Genomic DNA, 14,428 nt, shown 5'->3' on the forward strand with positions numbered 1-14,428 from the left:
TATTCACCCGATGCACTACAGGGGCTGAGTAATGCAATCCAATTCAGCAGTCTGTAAAAACAAATACTTTTATGAAGGTTAAAAGTACCCATTTCTGTTAAGACTGACAGGGGCAAAATCATAGAAACTTTTTACAATGTAACTCAACCACAACCTCAAAAATACCATAGATTTGAACCACAGCCTGTTCAACAGTGTCCCCAAAAAAATGAAGATTTTAGATCTAACAGAAGTAATGTTTTTTGCAGGACTACCATGATGGATTGTGTTACATTGCTTTTGCTGTTTGCACTCCTATGTATTCTGTAACACCTATTTAGAGGGTTAAAATGTTATTACATTTTATCATCTTCCTTCTCACTGTGGCTCCAAAAAGAGCTCCTCTGTTGACACTTTCAAATTAAAGTTAAGAGGTAACACGTCAAGGCAGTTTGGTGCTCTGAAGGAAGCCTTGAGCATACGTATTGTGATTAAGTAAGGGATAATGTGCAGCGAGCCGGTCATTGTTGCATCGCTCTGAAGGGGTTAATTTCACAACAATGACCGTCTTGCTGTACATTATCCCGCTTATTACACGGCTACTTACTTAAGAAATCAATAATTTGACACAAAAATTGGTTCGCCAAAGTCTGAGATAAGAACTTTTTCCATAGCAACGGTCTGTTATACATAGCAACAGTCTGCTATAAAGAAATAACAGACCATAGAATGCCATAATTGACCAATCAGAATTGAGTATTCAACAAAGCCGTGTATTAAATAATGATATCACACAATTGTATTTTAGAATAAAACCCAAATTAATTTAAAGGGGACATTTCATGCCTCATTTAAGGCTCTTACTTGTATTTTGGGTTCCTACTAGAACATGTTTACATGCTTTAATGTTAAAAAAAACACCTTATTTTTCACATACTCTCTGTCTAAATATACCTATATTCACCCTCCGTTTTAGCTCCTGTCTCTTTAAGACCCCCTCCTGAAAAAGCCCAATCTGGTCTGATTGGCTTTCGAGAAAAATATGGTGCACCTTTGCAAAGGTAGTCCTCAATCTGTGGGTGATATATTCTCATGAGCCTGCATGTGACATCGGAAGGGGAGCCAAATCTGAATGGCTTGTTGAATCACATGCTCTCTGATCAAGGCAGCCCATAAAAAAAACTGACTGGGTTGTCTCATTTCACAGTTTGTTGGTTGGTAGCCACTCCAGATACCCAAATGTATGTGCACAAGCACTGGAAAAGTCATGATATGTCCCCTTTGAAGTGTAAATGACCCTTGACCCTTTTGTGTGGGATATAGGTCCTCATAAGTATAGAAACACAAGAACATAACACATAGCAATACACACACACTCCATGATGGTCACAAACATACACACAGATGTTTATTTGTGCACACTAGAAACACACACTCTCAGCTTCAGGCCAGTGTGGTGTGGGGATAAGTGTGTCCTGTTAAAAAGAAAAATCACTGTGTCATGTTTGGAAAAAAAAATCATTGTAAGTGTTTCTTTGGGAGGAAAAAAAAAACAACAAACTGTTTTCTGTCGCTGATGTGTCGCTCCTCACTGGAACTACTTTGAGTACACTGAGCCAGCTAATCAAACACGGAGGAGCAGAAGAACTGTTTGAGAAATGTGAATTTAATGGAATAGACAAACACACGCTATAAAGCACTCTACATGTTGCACTTCTTACCAACACACACACACACACACACACACACACTGACACGTACAAGGTTACTGTGTGAGGGGGGCTTACGGGTGGAGTTATGTGCCTGCATGTTTGTGTGTGTTAATATTCATATGTAAGTGTGTGTGTGTGTGGTGTATGTGTGTGTGTGTGTGCGCGCGTGTGCAGTTAGCCTCTCCTCACCCATGCACCCAGTGCCTGCCTGTCCTGCCTTCAGACAGCTCCCAGATCAGCCATGGGGCTTCCAGTATAACCTCCTCTCTGCATTCCCACGACCTCTAACGGTTGCGCTGGGATCAGTTTTAGAGCTAACTGCCCCGATCATTCCTCAGCAGACGCAGCCATACAAGATACAAGGACTGTTCTGGAGTCAGTGGTTTCTGGTTGATATTGTGATAAAAAAAATGTAATCATGATGAGTTTATGTTATGAGGCTAAGAGGGAAAATAATTTGTCTGGACTGTTGGCCTTTTATTTCGACGCAACCGTTGTTCAGAACTGACTCGCCGTCTCTCGTCTGCGAGGCTGATTTAGGATCGGCAGAGGGGGCTCAGCAGGATAGACAATAATCTATCGAGTCTCTAATGACAGCTGGTCTTGAATCAGCACAACCTGGCGTAGCCTGCTGTTCCTCGTGTTCTCAACCCTCCCAAAAAATCAGCCAAAATGGGGACTATCTCGTCTGCAATACTGGCTTGTAAAACTATTGTGTTGCTGAGGATTTGTCTATAGGAGCTTCTTCTTTCAGATGATGCGAGAGGTCGTCCCACTTGTACTGCCAATTAGAACTAAATGTTGTAAATGTGGGACGATACACGGAGAGATTCTAGACGGGTAAATTGTTGGTTTCCCTAAACAGAATCTAAGATTAAAACATCAGCCATGATTTCATGAATTATTCTGGCCTTGGTGCCTATTAAGCCCGTTTTCCAGACTGCCCTCTTCCTGTTTTTTTTTTTGTGCCAGGCTTTAGTCCTTTAGCTAGAGAGATTTCGTACCTGTCTCGCATTTTACACATATTATTTTGACAGGAAGTACAGAGCGATTAAAATCTGCTTTTTTTACAGTTTCGCCTCAAGCCCCGCGTTCACACAGTGTTGTTTACATGCAGAACATATCCGAGGCTGGCATGGTTGACTGACCATGGATGAAAGGCCCAAAAATGGCAGGGTGTTTAACCAGGCTCCGAGAGTTTCGCTCCGCATCAGGTGCATTCAGGCTCCCTCTTGCATAAATTGCTTATGAGCCGTAGCAACAGCGAAGGTTTCTTCTTCTTGAACAAGTGTTTTGGAGTTATGAGTGAAAATCACAAAAAGATGATCTGATTCTTGTTGAGATCAGTTTTTGTTGAAATTCCCAACAGATACAGAGTACATTTTCAGACCAGTTTCTACAATGTATGTGTGATATATTGGATTACTACAGATTTTTGTATGAGTCAAACTCTCATCTGAGAAAGCCATGCCCCAGATACCAAATTGCCCATCACTTTCTACTGAGCCATGTTGTAATGGGTAGTCAGGCTACCAAGCATAGCAGAACAATCACAATTTTGGTATATTAGCCCAAAACGTGCACAGGCCGTAGGGTTTTTAGCCATGCTAGCAGCTTGGCTCTATGGATGGCCAAACCATTTTGGTCCAGACTGAAATGTCTTGACAAAATTTAAATGGATCGTCATGAAATTTGGTACAGATATCCACTGTGCCCAGAGGATAAATCCTGCTGACTTCGGTGATCCCCTGACTTTTCCTCTAGCGCCACCGTGCGATTGACATTTGCCGTTTTTAAGTGAAGTGTCTCAACAACTATTGGATGGATTGCCAAAAAATTTATAAAAGACATTCACGTGTCCCTCAAGATGAACTGTAATAACTTTGGTCATCCCATAACTTTTCATCTTCTAGCGCCATCATCAGGTCAAAATTAGCAAACAACCAACAGCTAAACTGCTAAACATTAGTATATTAGCAGGTTGTGTCTAGATGCTAACCTACAAGTTGCAAAAACTCTTGCGAGATGGTTAAGGTTAGGCATTGACCTCAAATAGTTAAGGTTAGGCATTGATCTCGAATAGTTAAGGTTAGACACTGACCTTGAATGGTTAAGGTTAGGATAGGGTCGTGTCTTGCAAAAACTCTCGTGAGACTCATTGCCTGATGACCTATCCTAACCTTAACCATTCGAGGTTAATACCTAACCTTAAATATTCAAGGTCATAACCTTAACTATTCGAGATCAATGCCTAACCTTAACCATTCGAGGTCAATGCCTAACTTTAACCATTCGAGGTCAATGCTTAACTTTAACCATTCAAGGTCAATGCCTTACCTTAACTATTCGAGATTAATGACAAACCTTAACTATTCGAGGTCAATGCCTAACTTTAACCATTCGAGGTCAATGCCTAACCTTAACCATTCAAGGTCAATGCCTTACCTTAACTATTCGAGATTAATGACAAACCTTAACTATTCGAGGTCAGTGCCTAACTTTAACCATTCGAGGTCAATGACCAACCTTAACCATTCGAGGTCAATGCCTAACCTTAACCATTCAAGGTCAATGACCAACCTTAACCATTCGAGGTCAATAACCAACCTTAACCATCTTGCAAGAGTTTTACCTTCTAGATACGACCTCAGGATAGGTTGTCAGGCAGCGAGTCTCGTGAGACTTTTTGCAACTTGTGGGTTACCTTCTAGACACGACCATGTTAGCATTGTCCCTGTGAGCATGTTAGCATGCTGATGTTAGCATTTAGCTCAAAGCACCACTGTGCAGCCTCACAGAGCCGCTAGCATGGCTGTAGACTCTTTAGTCTTGTTATTTAAAGTAGAATACAAAAAGATCCAAACAGTTAAATGATTGTTACCTGCTTTGTCCATTTCAAACTGACCTGAGGACTGTTAGAAAACAAACGCCAGAACACAAACTCAGGAGAAGAGATGGAGAAGTTAGTGACATTTAACTTTGTAATTACCACAAAATCAGACTAAAAGATCCAGAATATCAGTAAAAAAAACAAAGCTTATTATTTTATTATTATTGTGTTTATTATATGTGTAGCAATGACCTGGCAAAAAGCAAAAAGGTTTTTTTTTCAGGGAGTGTATCTTGCAGGCATTGTAGCAGTTTGCTTTGAGGTGAAACTATTCAGATGGAGATGGACAGAGTAAATAGGGGTGACACTGGGGATCATCGGTGTTGCCTTGCAGCGACGCTGAAAGTGAAAAACGAAAGCCTAAAGACAAATGTGCAGTTGGAACCTGAAGCAGCATTAACAGTTAACCCCCTCCCCCCCCCCAAAAAAAAATGTGGGTCATAATTTTCAAACACCTAAAAAGCGTGGCGATGATGGGTGATGTGTTTAAAGGTAAAAGGTGATCAACTGTTCTGAAATCTGTGTCAATGGGCAGCTTTTTATCCTGCTCCATACCTCTGAGCCCTATCATGAGATAACTTAGTCCTTTACAAACACACACACACACACACACACACACACACACACATGCATGCAGAAACATGCTGGCACTCACATTTGTCTTTCTATACACAGGCACACTGACTGTATAACTCAAAGCTCACACACACACACACACACACACACACACACATAGCTGCCAGCCAGTTTCACTGTATACTTTATAATGTAAACCTCCAACTAACAGCGGTCTGACACGGACACACGCTGTGAATAAAAGCACACTTTTACTTACATGATATAAATATGATTACCTATATCTAGAGAGAAGGAATATTATATACAGTATAATGATTAGAAAATAAAGAGTCACCTTTTCAAAGTGCCTGTGGTGAGTTCATTTTGTATTTGAATGTGCGTATGTGAATGTGTGATGTGTAGCCGTGTGATCAGAATCAGAATCAGAATCAGAATCGTGTTAATTGCCAGGTGTAAGAGGTATACACTAGGAAATTGCTTTGGTTTTGTTGGTGCAAATAAGCAGTATCAGGATCTGCTCTTACATTTTGCACACACACACACACACACACACACACACACAGATCACACCCCGTACTTTGGTGGTCTTTTTTTCAACAAATGAACACTAATCTTTATCAGAAACCTGCCCGCACACTCCTCCTCTAAAACCTGCACACACATACAGACACGCTAGATGCGTATCAGCTGTGCTGTGTCAACCGTTCTGAATTAGCTGTCCGATAGATAACTCCCCTGCTTATCTCCACAGCCACCACACAGATGTCTGAATGACGGAGAGAATGAAGGCGGGGGGAAGATGAGAGTAAAGATGGGAAGGAGAGAGAGAGAGAAAGTTAATGAGGAGACTGGAGGATGTGCCAGATTTTAGGTGTTTGAAGGTGAAGCATGCAGTACAGTATGTGTGTGGGGGGGGGGGGGGGGGGGCATTCCCGAGCATGGGTTGCTCTCTATCTGTTTATCTGTCAATTTCTCTGATAAGATGATGCATAGTGATAGTGTTTCCGCATCCCTGTGAGGGTGCTGCATCATTCATGTACAGTGTTTATCCATGTGTCACAACAGGCGGTCTCCATCTGTTCACAGAGAGCGTTGCAGAAGCCGCCGAACGAACGATTTTGAGGAATCGTGGCTGATCGGTGCAACTCGTCGCTGCAGGCTTTACACAACCTTCAGTGGGCGTCATCTAAAAGCAACGGTTCCCAACCTGGGGACCCCTAAAAAAGTGGTCGAAGGGTTAATATAAGGGGTTGCAGGTAAATAATAAGAAAAGAAACCTTAATTTGCATACACGTTCAGACTGTTTTTCCAATCTTTTTTCTACTGTACAGTCTTCAGGCCTTTAAAAAATATTCAAATTAAACAATCTGAGAAGAGAAAGTCTTTTCTCACAATGTATATGCATACGACCTGTGATGAGGATTCACAAGGATACTGCTATGTTTTAAGGGGTCACAAACAAACCACTGATCTAAAAGCTCAAAACTGAGTTAGTACTCCTTCAAGGGACGAGATTCCCGCACCGAGATCTGTCGATCATATTGGAAAAACTGTGACCCCCGGGTGTGAAATCTGGACGATGAACTTCTTGGCATAGATCGCAGCAGTAGCTTGCTCCTTCAGGATTTACCCTTTCCCCCAGACCTCTGCTACTAGTTCAAGACTCTGGTCCGATCTCAGACTACACTTCGACATCCCATGCTAAAGGTGTCAGCATGCACCAAAAAAAGTGCTGGGTGGATGGTCGAAAAGAATCTGAATTCCTCTCTCCCGACACCTTTCCGACACCGGAAGTTCATCCGACAAATTTCTGAGCTTTTTACAAAACCGGCAATCTGACAAGCACGGCCACTTAACGCAAAGATTGGCCAGTTGTGCGGAGGTGAGAAAGTAGGAAGCGTTTGGACTTCTCTCTCAAGCTTCTTTTATATTCTTCCCACAATTACCTCAACACTTTAAATACCTTCTAAGAGAGATAACAGATCTGAAAATGTGCGTCCTTATCCCAATTTTTAAACCATTATATTACTTTTGATTGTGGCCCTTCAAAACAGGTATAAACACTTGATTGCCACCACGCCAACGTGGTTGACAGACCCTTTGTACAAACTAGTTTGTTTTCAAGCATACTCCAGCATTAAAGGAACAGTGTGTAAAATTTAGGGGGGATCTATTGGCAAAAATGACATATAATATCAATCACTATGTTTTCATTAGTGTATAATCACCTGAAACTAAGAATCATGTTTTCGTTAGCTTAGAATGAGCCCTTCATATCTACATAGGGAGCGGATCCTTTTCATGGAGTCCGCCATGTTGCACCGTCATGTTTCTACAGTAGCCCAGAACAGACAAACCAAACACTGGTTCTAGAGAGAGACTTTCACGTTTTCGTTTACGTTACCTGAAGGCCACTGTAGTTCTCCGACACGGTTTTGCACTCGGCGGCTCGCAATACCGCAGTTTCACAAGCGTGTCGGAGAACTACGGTACCGCAGTCTTGGAAAGAGAGAAGTGAGAGGATGGGTACTCAGTTGGTTGCAATCTGCAACCACACCACTAGATGCCGCCAAATCCTACACACTTTACCTTTAAGAATAACTAATACCTGATTTCCTCCCAACCATCTTCCACATCAAAAGGACAAGAGTTTAGAGCAATGGGCTACTGTCATACTATGTGTTTTGATATTTTCAACATTTCTGTATTTGGAGTGATTTTACTTGTGTGTATATACCGTATATACTGTATATATAGCCTAATTTGTTTCTAATTTCCTATTGTATATTATCAGAACATAATGTTACAGCAAGAGCATATAGAGTATGTAATGTGAGAAGGAAGGATTCAGTGGAGAGCTCAGATTCACCTGATGAATATTCATAAATGTGACGTCACCGATGGAGCTCCGTGTCGTCGTCATAGAGATTAGAGTGGATGACGGGATTATGGGAGAGTCTCCGCCACACTGGGATTGGCTGCCACTCTGCTTTTGTTCCTCTTAACTGCCTTTATATGTGCCGTTTTGTCACTCAATCTCTCCCCACCGCTCATCTCCTCTGCTGCACAGAGATACTGTGACCATCGCCCACGTTTCATTTTTCCATTTCCCTTTTTTCCCCTTTTCACCCCGGCTCTCTCTCTCTGCTGATCCTCTTAGCCATTTTACCCTCTGCCACATTTTGTGAAACCCCACCCTCCCATCGAGCAGTATGCTACTGTAGTAATTGCTTTCTTCAGCTCCATTGGCCCAATAAGAGAAAATGGCCTCGTATGCTAATAGCCCATAAAAGACACTGAGCATTTCCCAGCAGGAATCCCACATCAGATTATGTTATAGTGCTGTACCAGACAGTAATGTCTTACCTCTATGTGCTCTAAAAATAAAACAGGAATTTGTGATAAAAAAAAAAAGATTTGCTCTGAATACTGAAGGTCATTGCATAGCTGGGACAAAATATCAAAGATTTGTTTAGATTTGATGCAGTCCAATACAAAACCACCTCTAACTTAAGCCTCAAAGACACACACAGAGTGGTGACACAGTGGTGATATTATAACAGGCAAGTTCCTAATGTTACCCACGAATACAAGTTTGTGTGTTTGTGTGTGTTTGCGTCCCAGTTGGATGTTGCTAGAACAGCTGTTTGTCACTGAATGAGGCTCTGAGGGAGAGTTGCTGCCAGCTTTGATGTCCTAATTATCTATCCTTGTAGGTATTTGGTCATAAACCAAATTATTGGACAGATTTTTTAATTTTCGACTTGATCGTGGCACTAGATGAAAGGTCAGGAGGTCACCAAAGACATTAGGATTCATCAAATGGGGACCACCAATGTCTGTACCAATCCATCCAGTAAATGTTGAGATAATTCCATTATGGATAAACCATGGACCAACTGACATTGACGTCCTCCCTAAAACCCACCAAAATGTTTTACCTACATCATGTGATGTTAGTTCGTTGTTGCAGCCCATTCTCATTAATTCTCGTCAAATACCGAGGCTTTGTCACAGCCACTGGCGTTTGATACCGCCGCCCAAGGCACCCCTTTGCACCGTTGTGAAGCACACCGGTCGTTCCATCAACGTAAACCCATCCGCGGCAACAGCCAACACTCTGAGAAAGTGCGCCAGGAGTGTGGTGACGTGGTTTAAAGAGTGAAAAGACACACACCGTGCGGGCGGGAGGGGAGGTGAATGGGTCCAACAAATGCAAGGCTTTCATCCAGGAGACCGCTGTCGTGTGCTGTGAGTTAAGTTTCACTTTCACATAACAATCAGCTGTTCGTTCGTGTCCCGTTTTCACAACGTCCAGTGTCATTTTCACTTTACAAACGTAGTAGTTTTAAACCCAACCATGTAGTTCTTTCCTAAACCCAACTAAGTGGTTTTGATGCCTAATCCTGAAGTGATGCTAAGTGTAACTATAGTGGAATTGATGTCAAAATTAAAGTGACGCCAAGGGCCGTGACGCCAAGGGCCATGACCAAACGGCGGTATGTAATGAGTTGGGATGAGAATATGTTGGTTGTTGATGATCGCCACACAGTCTGAACCTGAAGACGCAAAGCATCAGATCAGTGACTGGGTTGATAAATCCCCTGCAAGTTGGGTTTTTGAGGACAAGAGACACTTCTGCTCTCTGAGAAGGGCAAACTGAGAGAAGAGCACTCTGAACCATTGTCACCGACAAAGAGAGCAATGTGTGTGTGTGTGTGTGTGCGTGTGTGTGTGTGTGTGCCTTGAGTGGAGTAACACTATGGCCATCTGCAGTGTGAAAAAAAAAGCCTCGGAGCTGTGAACGCTGTTCAAGCAGAAAGCCAAGAAGGAGAGAGTGTAAGGTGGAGGGGAGGATGAGAGAAGAGGAGGAAGTGTTCGGGGCAGAGGAGAGATGATTAGGGGAGTGGGATGTTATCAGGATAAGGAAAGGAAAGTCAAAGATGCCAAGGAACAAGGGAAGGAGAGAAGGAGGGATGAAGAATGAAGGCAAAAAGGAGTCATCAATTGATCAGTTTGGTCCAAACAGTTGGTTTTCTCTCACTTTTGGCCTTCCAGCCACAAGATGGAAAACACCAGTCTGGTGTTGTAGTGACGATGAGGAAAACAGAGATGACGATTAGCAAATGAATCAACAAACATTTGAATAACTGATTATTCATAATGTGAGTCATTTATCCAGTTAAAATGTCAAACATTTGCTGGTTCCAGCTACTCAAATGTGAGGATTTGCTATTTTTCTTTCTTTTATATGACTGGAAAGTGAAATCTTTAGGTTTTAAACAGTTGGCCAGGAAAAATGAGCAATTTGAACGCATCGTCTTGTTGCATGTAGGGGGATCTATTGTCAGAAATGGAATAAAATATTAATACGTTTATTTTCTTTAGTGTATAAACACCTGAAAATAAGAATCGTGTTTTCATTACCTTAGAATGAGCCGTTTATATCTACATACGGATTGGATCCTCTTCGCGGAGCTGGCCGCCATGTTTCTACAGTAGCCCAGAATGGACAAACCAAACACCGCTAGATAAGGACATTCACGTTTTCACGTCGGCCAACGTAGTTCTCCTACATGCTTGGCACACGGGAGAAGTTTCAATTGGTTGCAATCTGCAACCTCAACGCTATATGCCACCAAATCCTACACAATGGACCTTTCATAATAACGGTCAAACTAATCATTATGTAATGCACACCTGGTAGGAAAATTAAATCATAGGTGAAATGAAAAGGTTGAATTCCAGCACTGACTTAATTGAAAACACAAGGTTTCTGTCATGCCAGATACAAAACGTACTGACAGTATGCAATGTAATAAATTCAACCTTTTCTTTCTGATTCATTTTATAATGAAAGTAATCATCAGTTGCATCTCTGTTGCTCATTTCATTCTTCACACTTGATCATTTAGATGACAAATATATTTAAATGCCATTAGGAAACATGAACAAGTGTCCTGACAGACAAGATTCAAGCCTTTTTCCTCTAGTTTTGGCATTTCAACATGAACTAAACCTTGAAAGAAATTATCTGAAAATGATCATGGGGATGGAAAACTCACATTACTTATTAACATAATATCAAAGTCATCTGCATTAGTGTGGAAACAGTATCCAGACAGCCAGTCAGTGAGTCAACTTTCCATAAAGGTGTATATTTATTCCCACTAAACCCATTAGTACTCTTTTAGTCACACAGTAAGTTCAATAAGTGGCCAGACCGTCAAACAATCATGTCATAATTTTGTTTTATTTTTTTCTATCATTGCTAAAATGTCATCTATTTTAGTTTCTTCCTCTGGTAGAAATGAGCCTCCACAGACAAACACATAAGCACTGTAATATACTGCCGGTTAAACGCGTCATTTACCATCCAGAATTTACACATCCATACCCCCCCACCCCCACGACACACACACACACACACACACACACACACACACATAAAGCTGAGGATATAATTGTTTCCAAGCAGCTCTTTGATGGCTGAGTCACTGAACATGTCCTGTATCATATCACGATAAGAAGAACATCAGTTTAAAGGCAGCAGCTGTTTCCCTTTCATCCTTTCTGCCTCTCTCTCCTTCTGCATCTCTCCATCCTCCCACTGCTTTCACAATGGTGTGCTAAGCCTGGGAAGATAGGGCAAATCCCTCCTCTGAGCAGAGCAGAGCAGGAGAGAGAGAGAGACGGAGAGAGAGGACCGAGTGCAAAACACTTCCTCTCATCACTCTTTTCTCTCCCTCCATTTATCTGAATCCAACCAATCAGCTCGCATTTCTCAGTAAACCTCTGTCTATGTGTGTGTGTGTGTGTGTGTGTGTGTGTGTGTGCGTGTGCTTTTCCACCAACCTGTGGTGATGATGTCAGAGAAGGTTCCTGCTTCCTAAGCTACTTGCTTTCATGTCTTGTTTCTTCACATCTCGTCTCCTTCCCCCTCACATCCTCACCACCTTCCCTTCTTCCCTCAACATTTGTGTCGACTTTACATTTCTGCTTTTCCACCTTTATTGCGGAGACACAAAATCTGTGGCGAGCTAGTTTGGCTTCAATCATATTTTTCTTCGATGTGATGTATAGGCTAATGTTTTAATTTATTCAAATATATTCATATCAGAAATTCAGTCACAAGCAGGCCTAGTTAGTCCAGATAGATGAGAAGATAGATAGCCTACCACTCTCATGTCTGTGGACCTACAGTACAGCAGATAATGAACGGAAACAGCAAGTCTGGCTCGGTCCCGAGGTAACTAAATACACATACCAGCACCTCTAAAGCTCATTAAAGAACATAGTGGACAGTAAATAGACTGTAGTGCACTATAAAGTAAATGAGGAGTGATTTCAGACACCATCTCTTGGTTTGGAGCAGTAACTTCCTGGTTGGTTGCCTGGCAACAGCCAAGAAATAGTCCAATTACCTTAGAGTAAAACAGCAAATTGTCATTTTTACATGTCGTTTTTTTGCACAGATTAAACAACCGCAATGTAATATGTTAATCAGTGAGCTTTAGAGGTGCTGGTAGGTAGACTTGGGCAAAGAGTATAGAAGCAAAGAGACGGAACTCCATTAAGGACTGAACGTTTATTCAGTCCAAAATGGTGGTACGTTTATTATAATATTTTGTTGTTCAACACAGCCTATTTCGGTAGAATACGACAATAGAAATTATTTTGTTTTACTTTTGTACGGCATTTTATAGGCAGACGTTTTACTGACGCCCGGTAGTCCCTTTCAGTCCAAAATGGCGGAAGCGTAGCTCTGCTGATACTGATGTTGCAATGGAACGAACAATTGCCTTTCACTTCTTGGCAATATACGTTCTGTGACTTTATTACCTTCAGACGTAACCAAGCCAGCTGTTACCCCATGTTTCCAGTCTTTATGCTAAGCTAAGCTAACTGGCTGTTATAGCTGCAGCTTCATATTTACAGCACAAACATGAAAGTGGTATCAATGTTTTCTGCAAGAAAGCAAAAAGCATATTTCACAAAATGTCAAATTATTGATCAACAATTCACAAAAATTAATTTGTCAATCGTGAAGAATGGAATTGAATTTTCTTTTTTGATGCCAGGTTAAACTGTGGCCTAATTATCAAAAATCAAATTACTGATATGAATAATTGTCATATTTCATATATGAAATATTGGCATATGAATTGTGTATTTCAAGTAGTCCAAATTAAATTAAATCCAACATAATGGATTTTTATAATGATCTGGAACATTAGTTTGTGGCAGTATTGTAATCGCACACACTGACTGTAATGCAAAATCTCAATGGCATCATCATCAGTCTCGCTAAAGGAACCAGGTTGGAGAGGAGAGGTTTGCATTACAATCTACAGTCATACAACACAGGGCTTTATTTCAATAAAGGACAATTAAGCATCTTTTACCAGGGCTATGGGACCAAACGTGTCCAGATGTGAACACTGCAGTACAACTCAGCTAACACACACACACATCTGCATCATAAATGGTACTTTGTCTCCATCTAGTGGATGCTTTCGGATATACACAAGAGACAGAACTGCAGTCACCAATTTCGTTTCGTTGAAAATGATGTGCATTAAAAAAAAAAAATCATTTTGTGATTTAAAAAAAAAAAAAGTTTCTTCTTCTTCTGTGGTGCTGAATGTCAGTGAGCTTGGCTGCTTTGGAGTGTGACTCCCAGTGGGAATACATTAATGCAGTTTGAAAAAAAGCAATAACAACACGTCAAATCTCCAGCAGGAGAAGTGGACAAGTGGAAAGCAATTATTTAATCTTCATAAGGTGTAAATCTAATTCCTTTGAGCCAGTCTGTCTGTTTTCCCCTGAGCCCATAACAGGTGCACTGCTCTGCGCTGGGAGGCGAGATGCTGCCTTCAGGGGTAGAGAGGAAAATTGTAAAAGTCTAAATCCCCAAATTACATAGTTAAGTGTAGGCATAAAGATGTGGGGTTTTTTTTAGACATTATCACCAATGTTTATGTAAGTGGTGGTATATGTCGACTAGGTTTTGTTTCCTCTTGTATATTAGAATAGGCAAGGCAAGGCAAGGCAGCTTTATTTGTATAGCACATTTCAGCAACAGGGCAATTCAAAGTGCTTTACATAAACATTCAAGAACATTGCGACAAAAGTGAAAAAGAACATTAAGACATAATTAAAACAGTTATAAAAACATTAAAGATTAGAAAATAAAAAACAAGCTAAAAATCAAAGCTAGGATGGAAGCTAAAATAGTATATACTTTAACACAAGAGTAAAAGCTGTA

The 14,428-nt window shown here is 41.1% G+C and overlaps 1 long non-coding RNA gene across 1 annotated transcript; it reads left to right on the forward strand.

Annotated features, from left to right (window-relative positions):
- The first annotated feature begins 5,668 nt into the window (after window positions 1-5,668).
- LOC119501053 lies at window positions 5,669-9,358 on the forward strand. Its single transcript, XR_005209746.1, has 3 exons — window positions 5,669-6,041; window positions 6,247-6,416; window positions 7,955-9,358. It is a non-coding gene; the product is annotated as an uncharacterized LOC119501053 (long non-coding RNA).
- Window positions 9,359-14,428: the final 5,070 nt, after the last annotated feature.

Source organism: Sebastes umbrosus, chromosome 14, assembly GCF_015220745.1.
Source record: "Sebastes umbrosus isolate fSebUmb1 chromosome 14, fSebUmb1.pri, whole genome shotgun sequence".
Classification (NCBI taxonomy): domain Eukaryota; kingdom Metazoa; phylum Chordata; class Actinopteri; order Perciformes; family Sebastidae; genus Sebastes; species Sebastes umbrosus.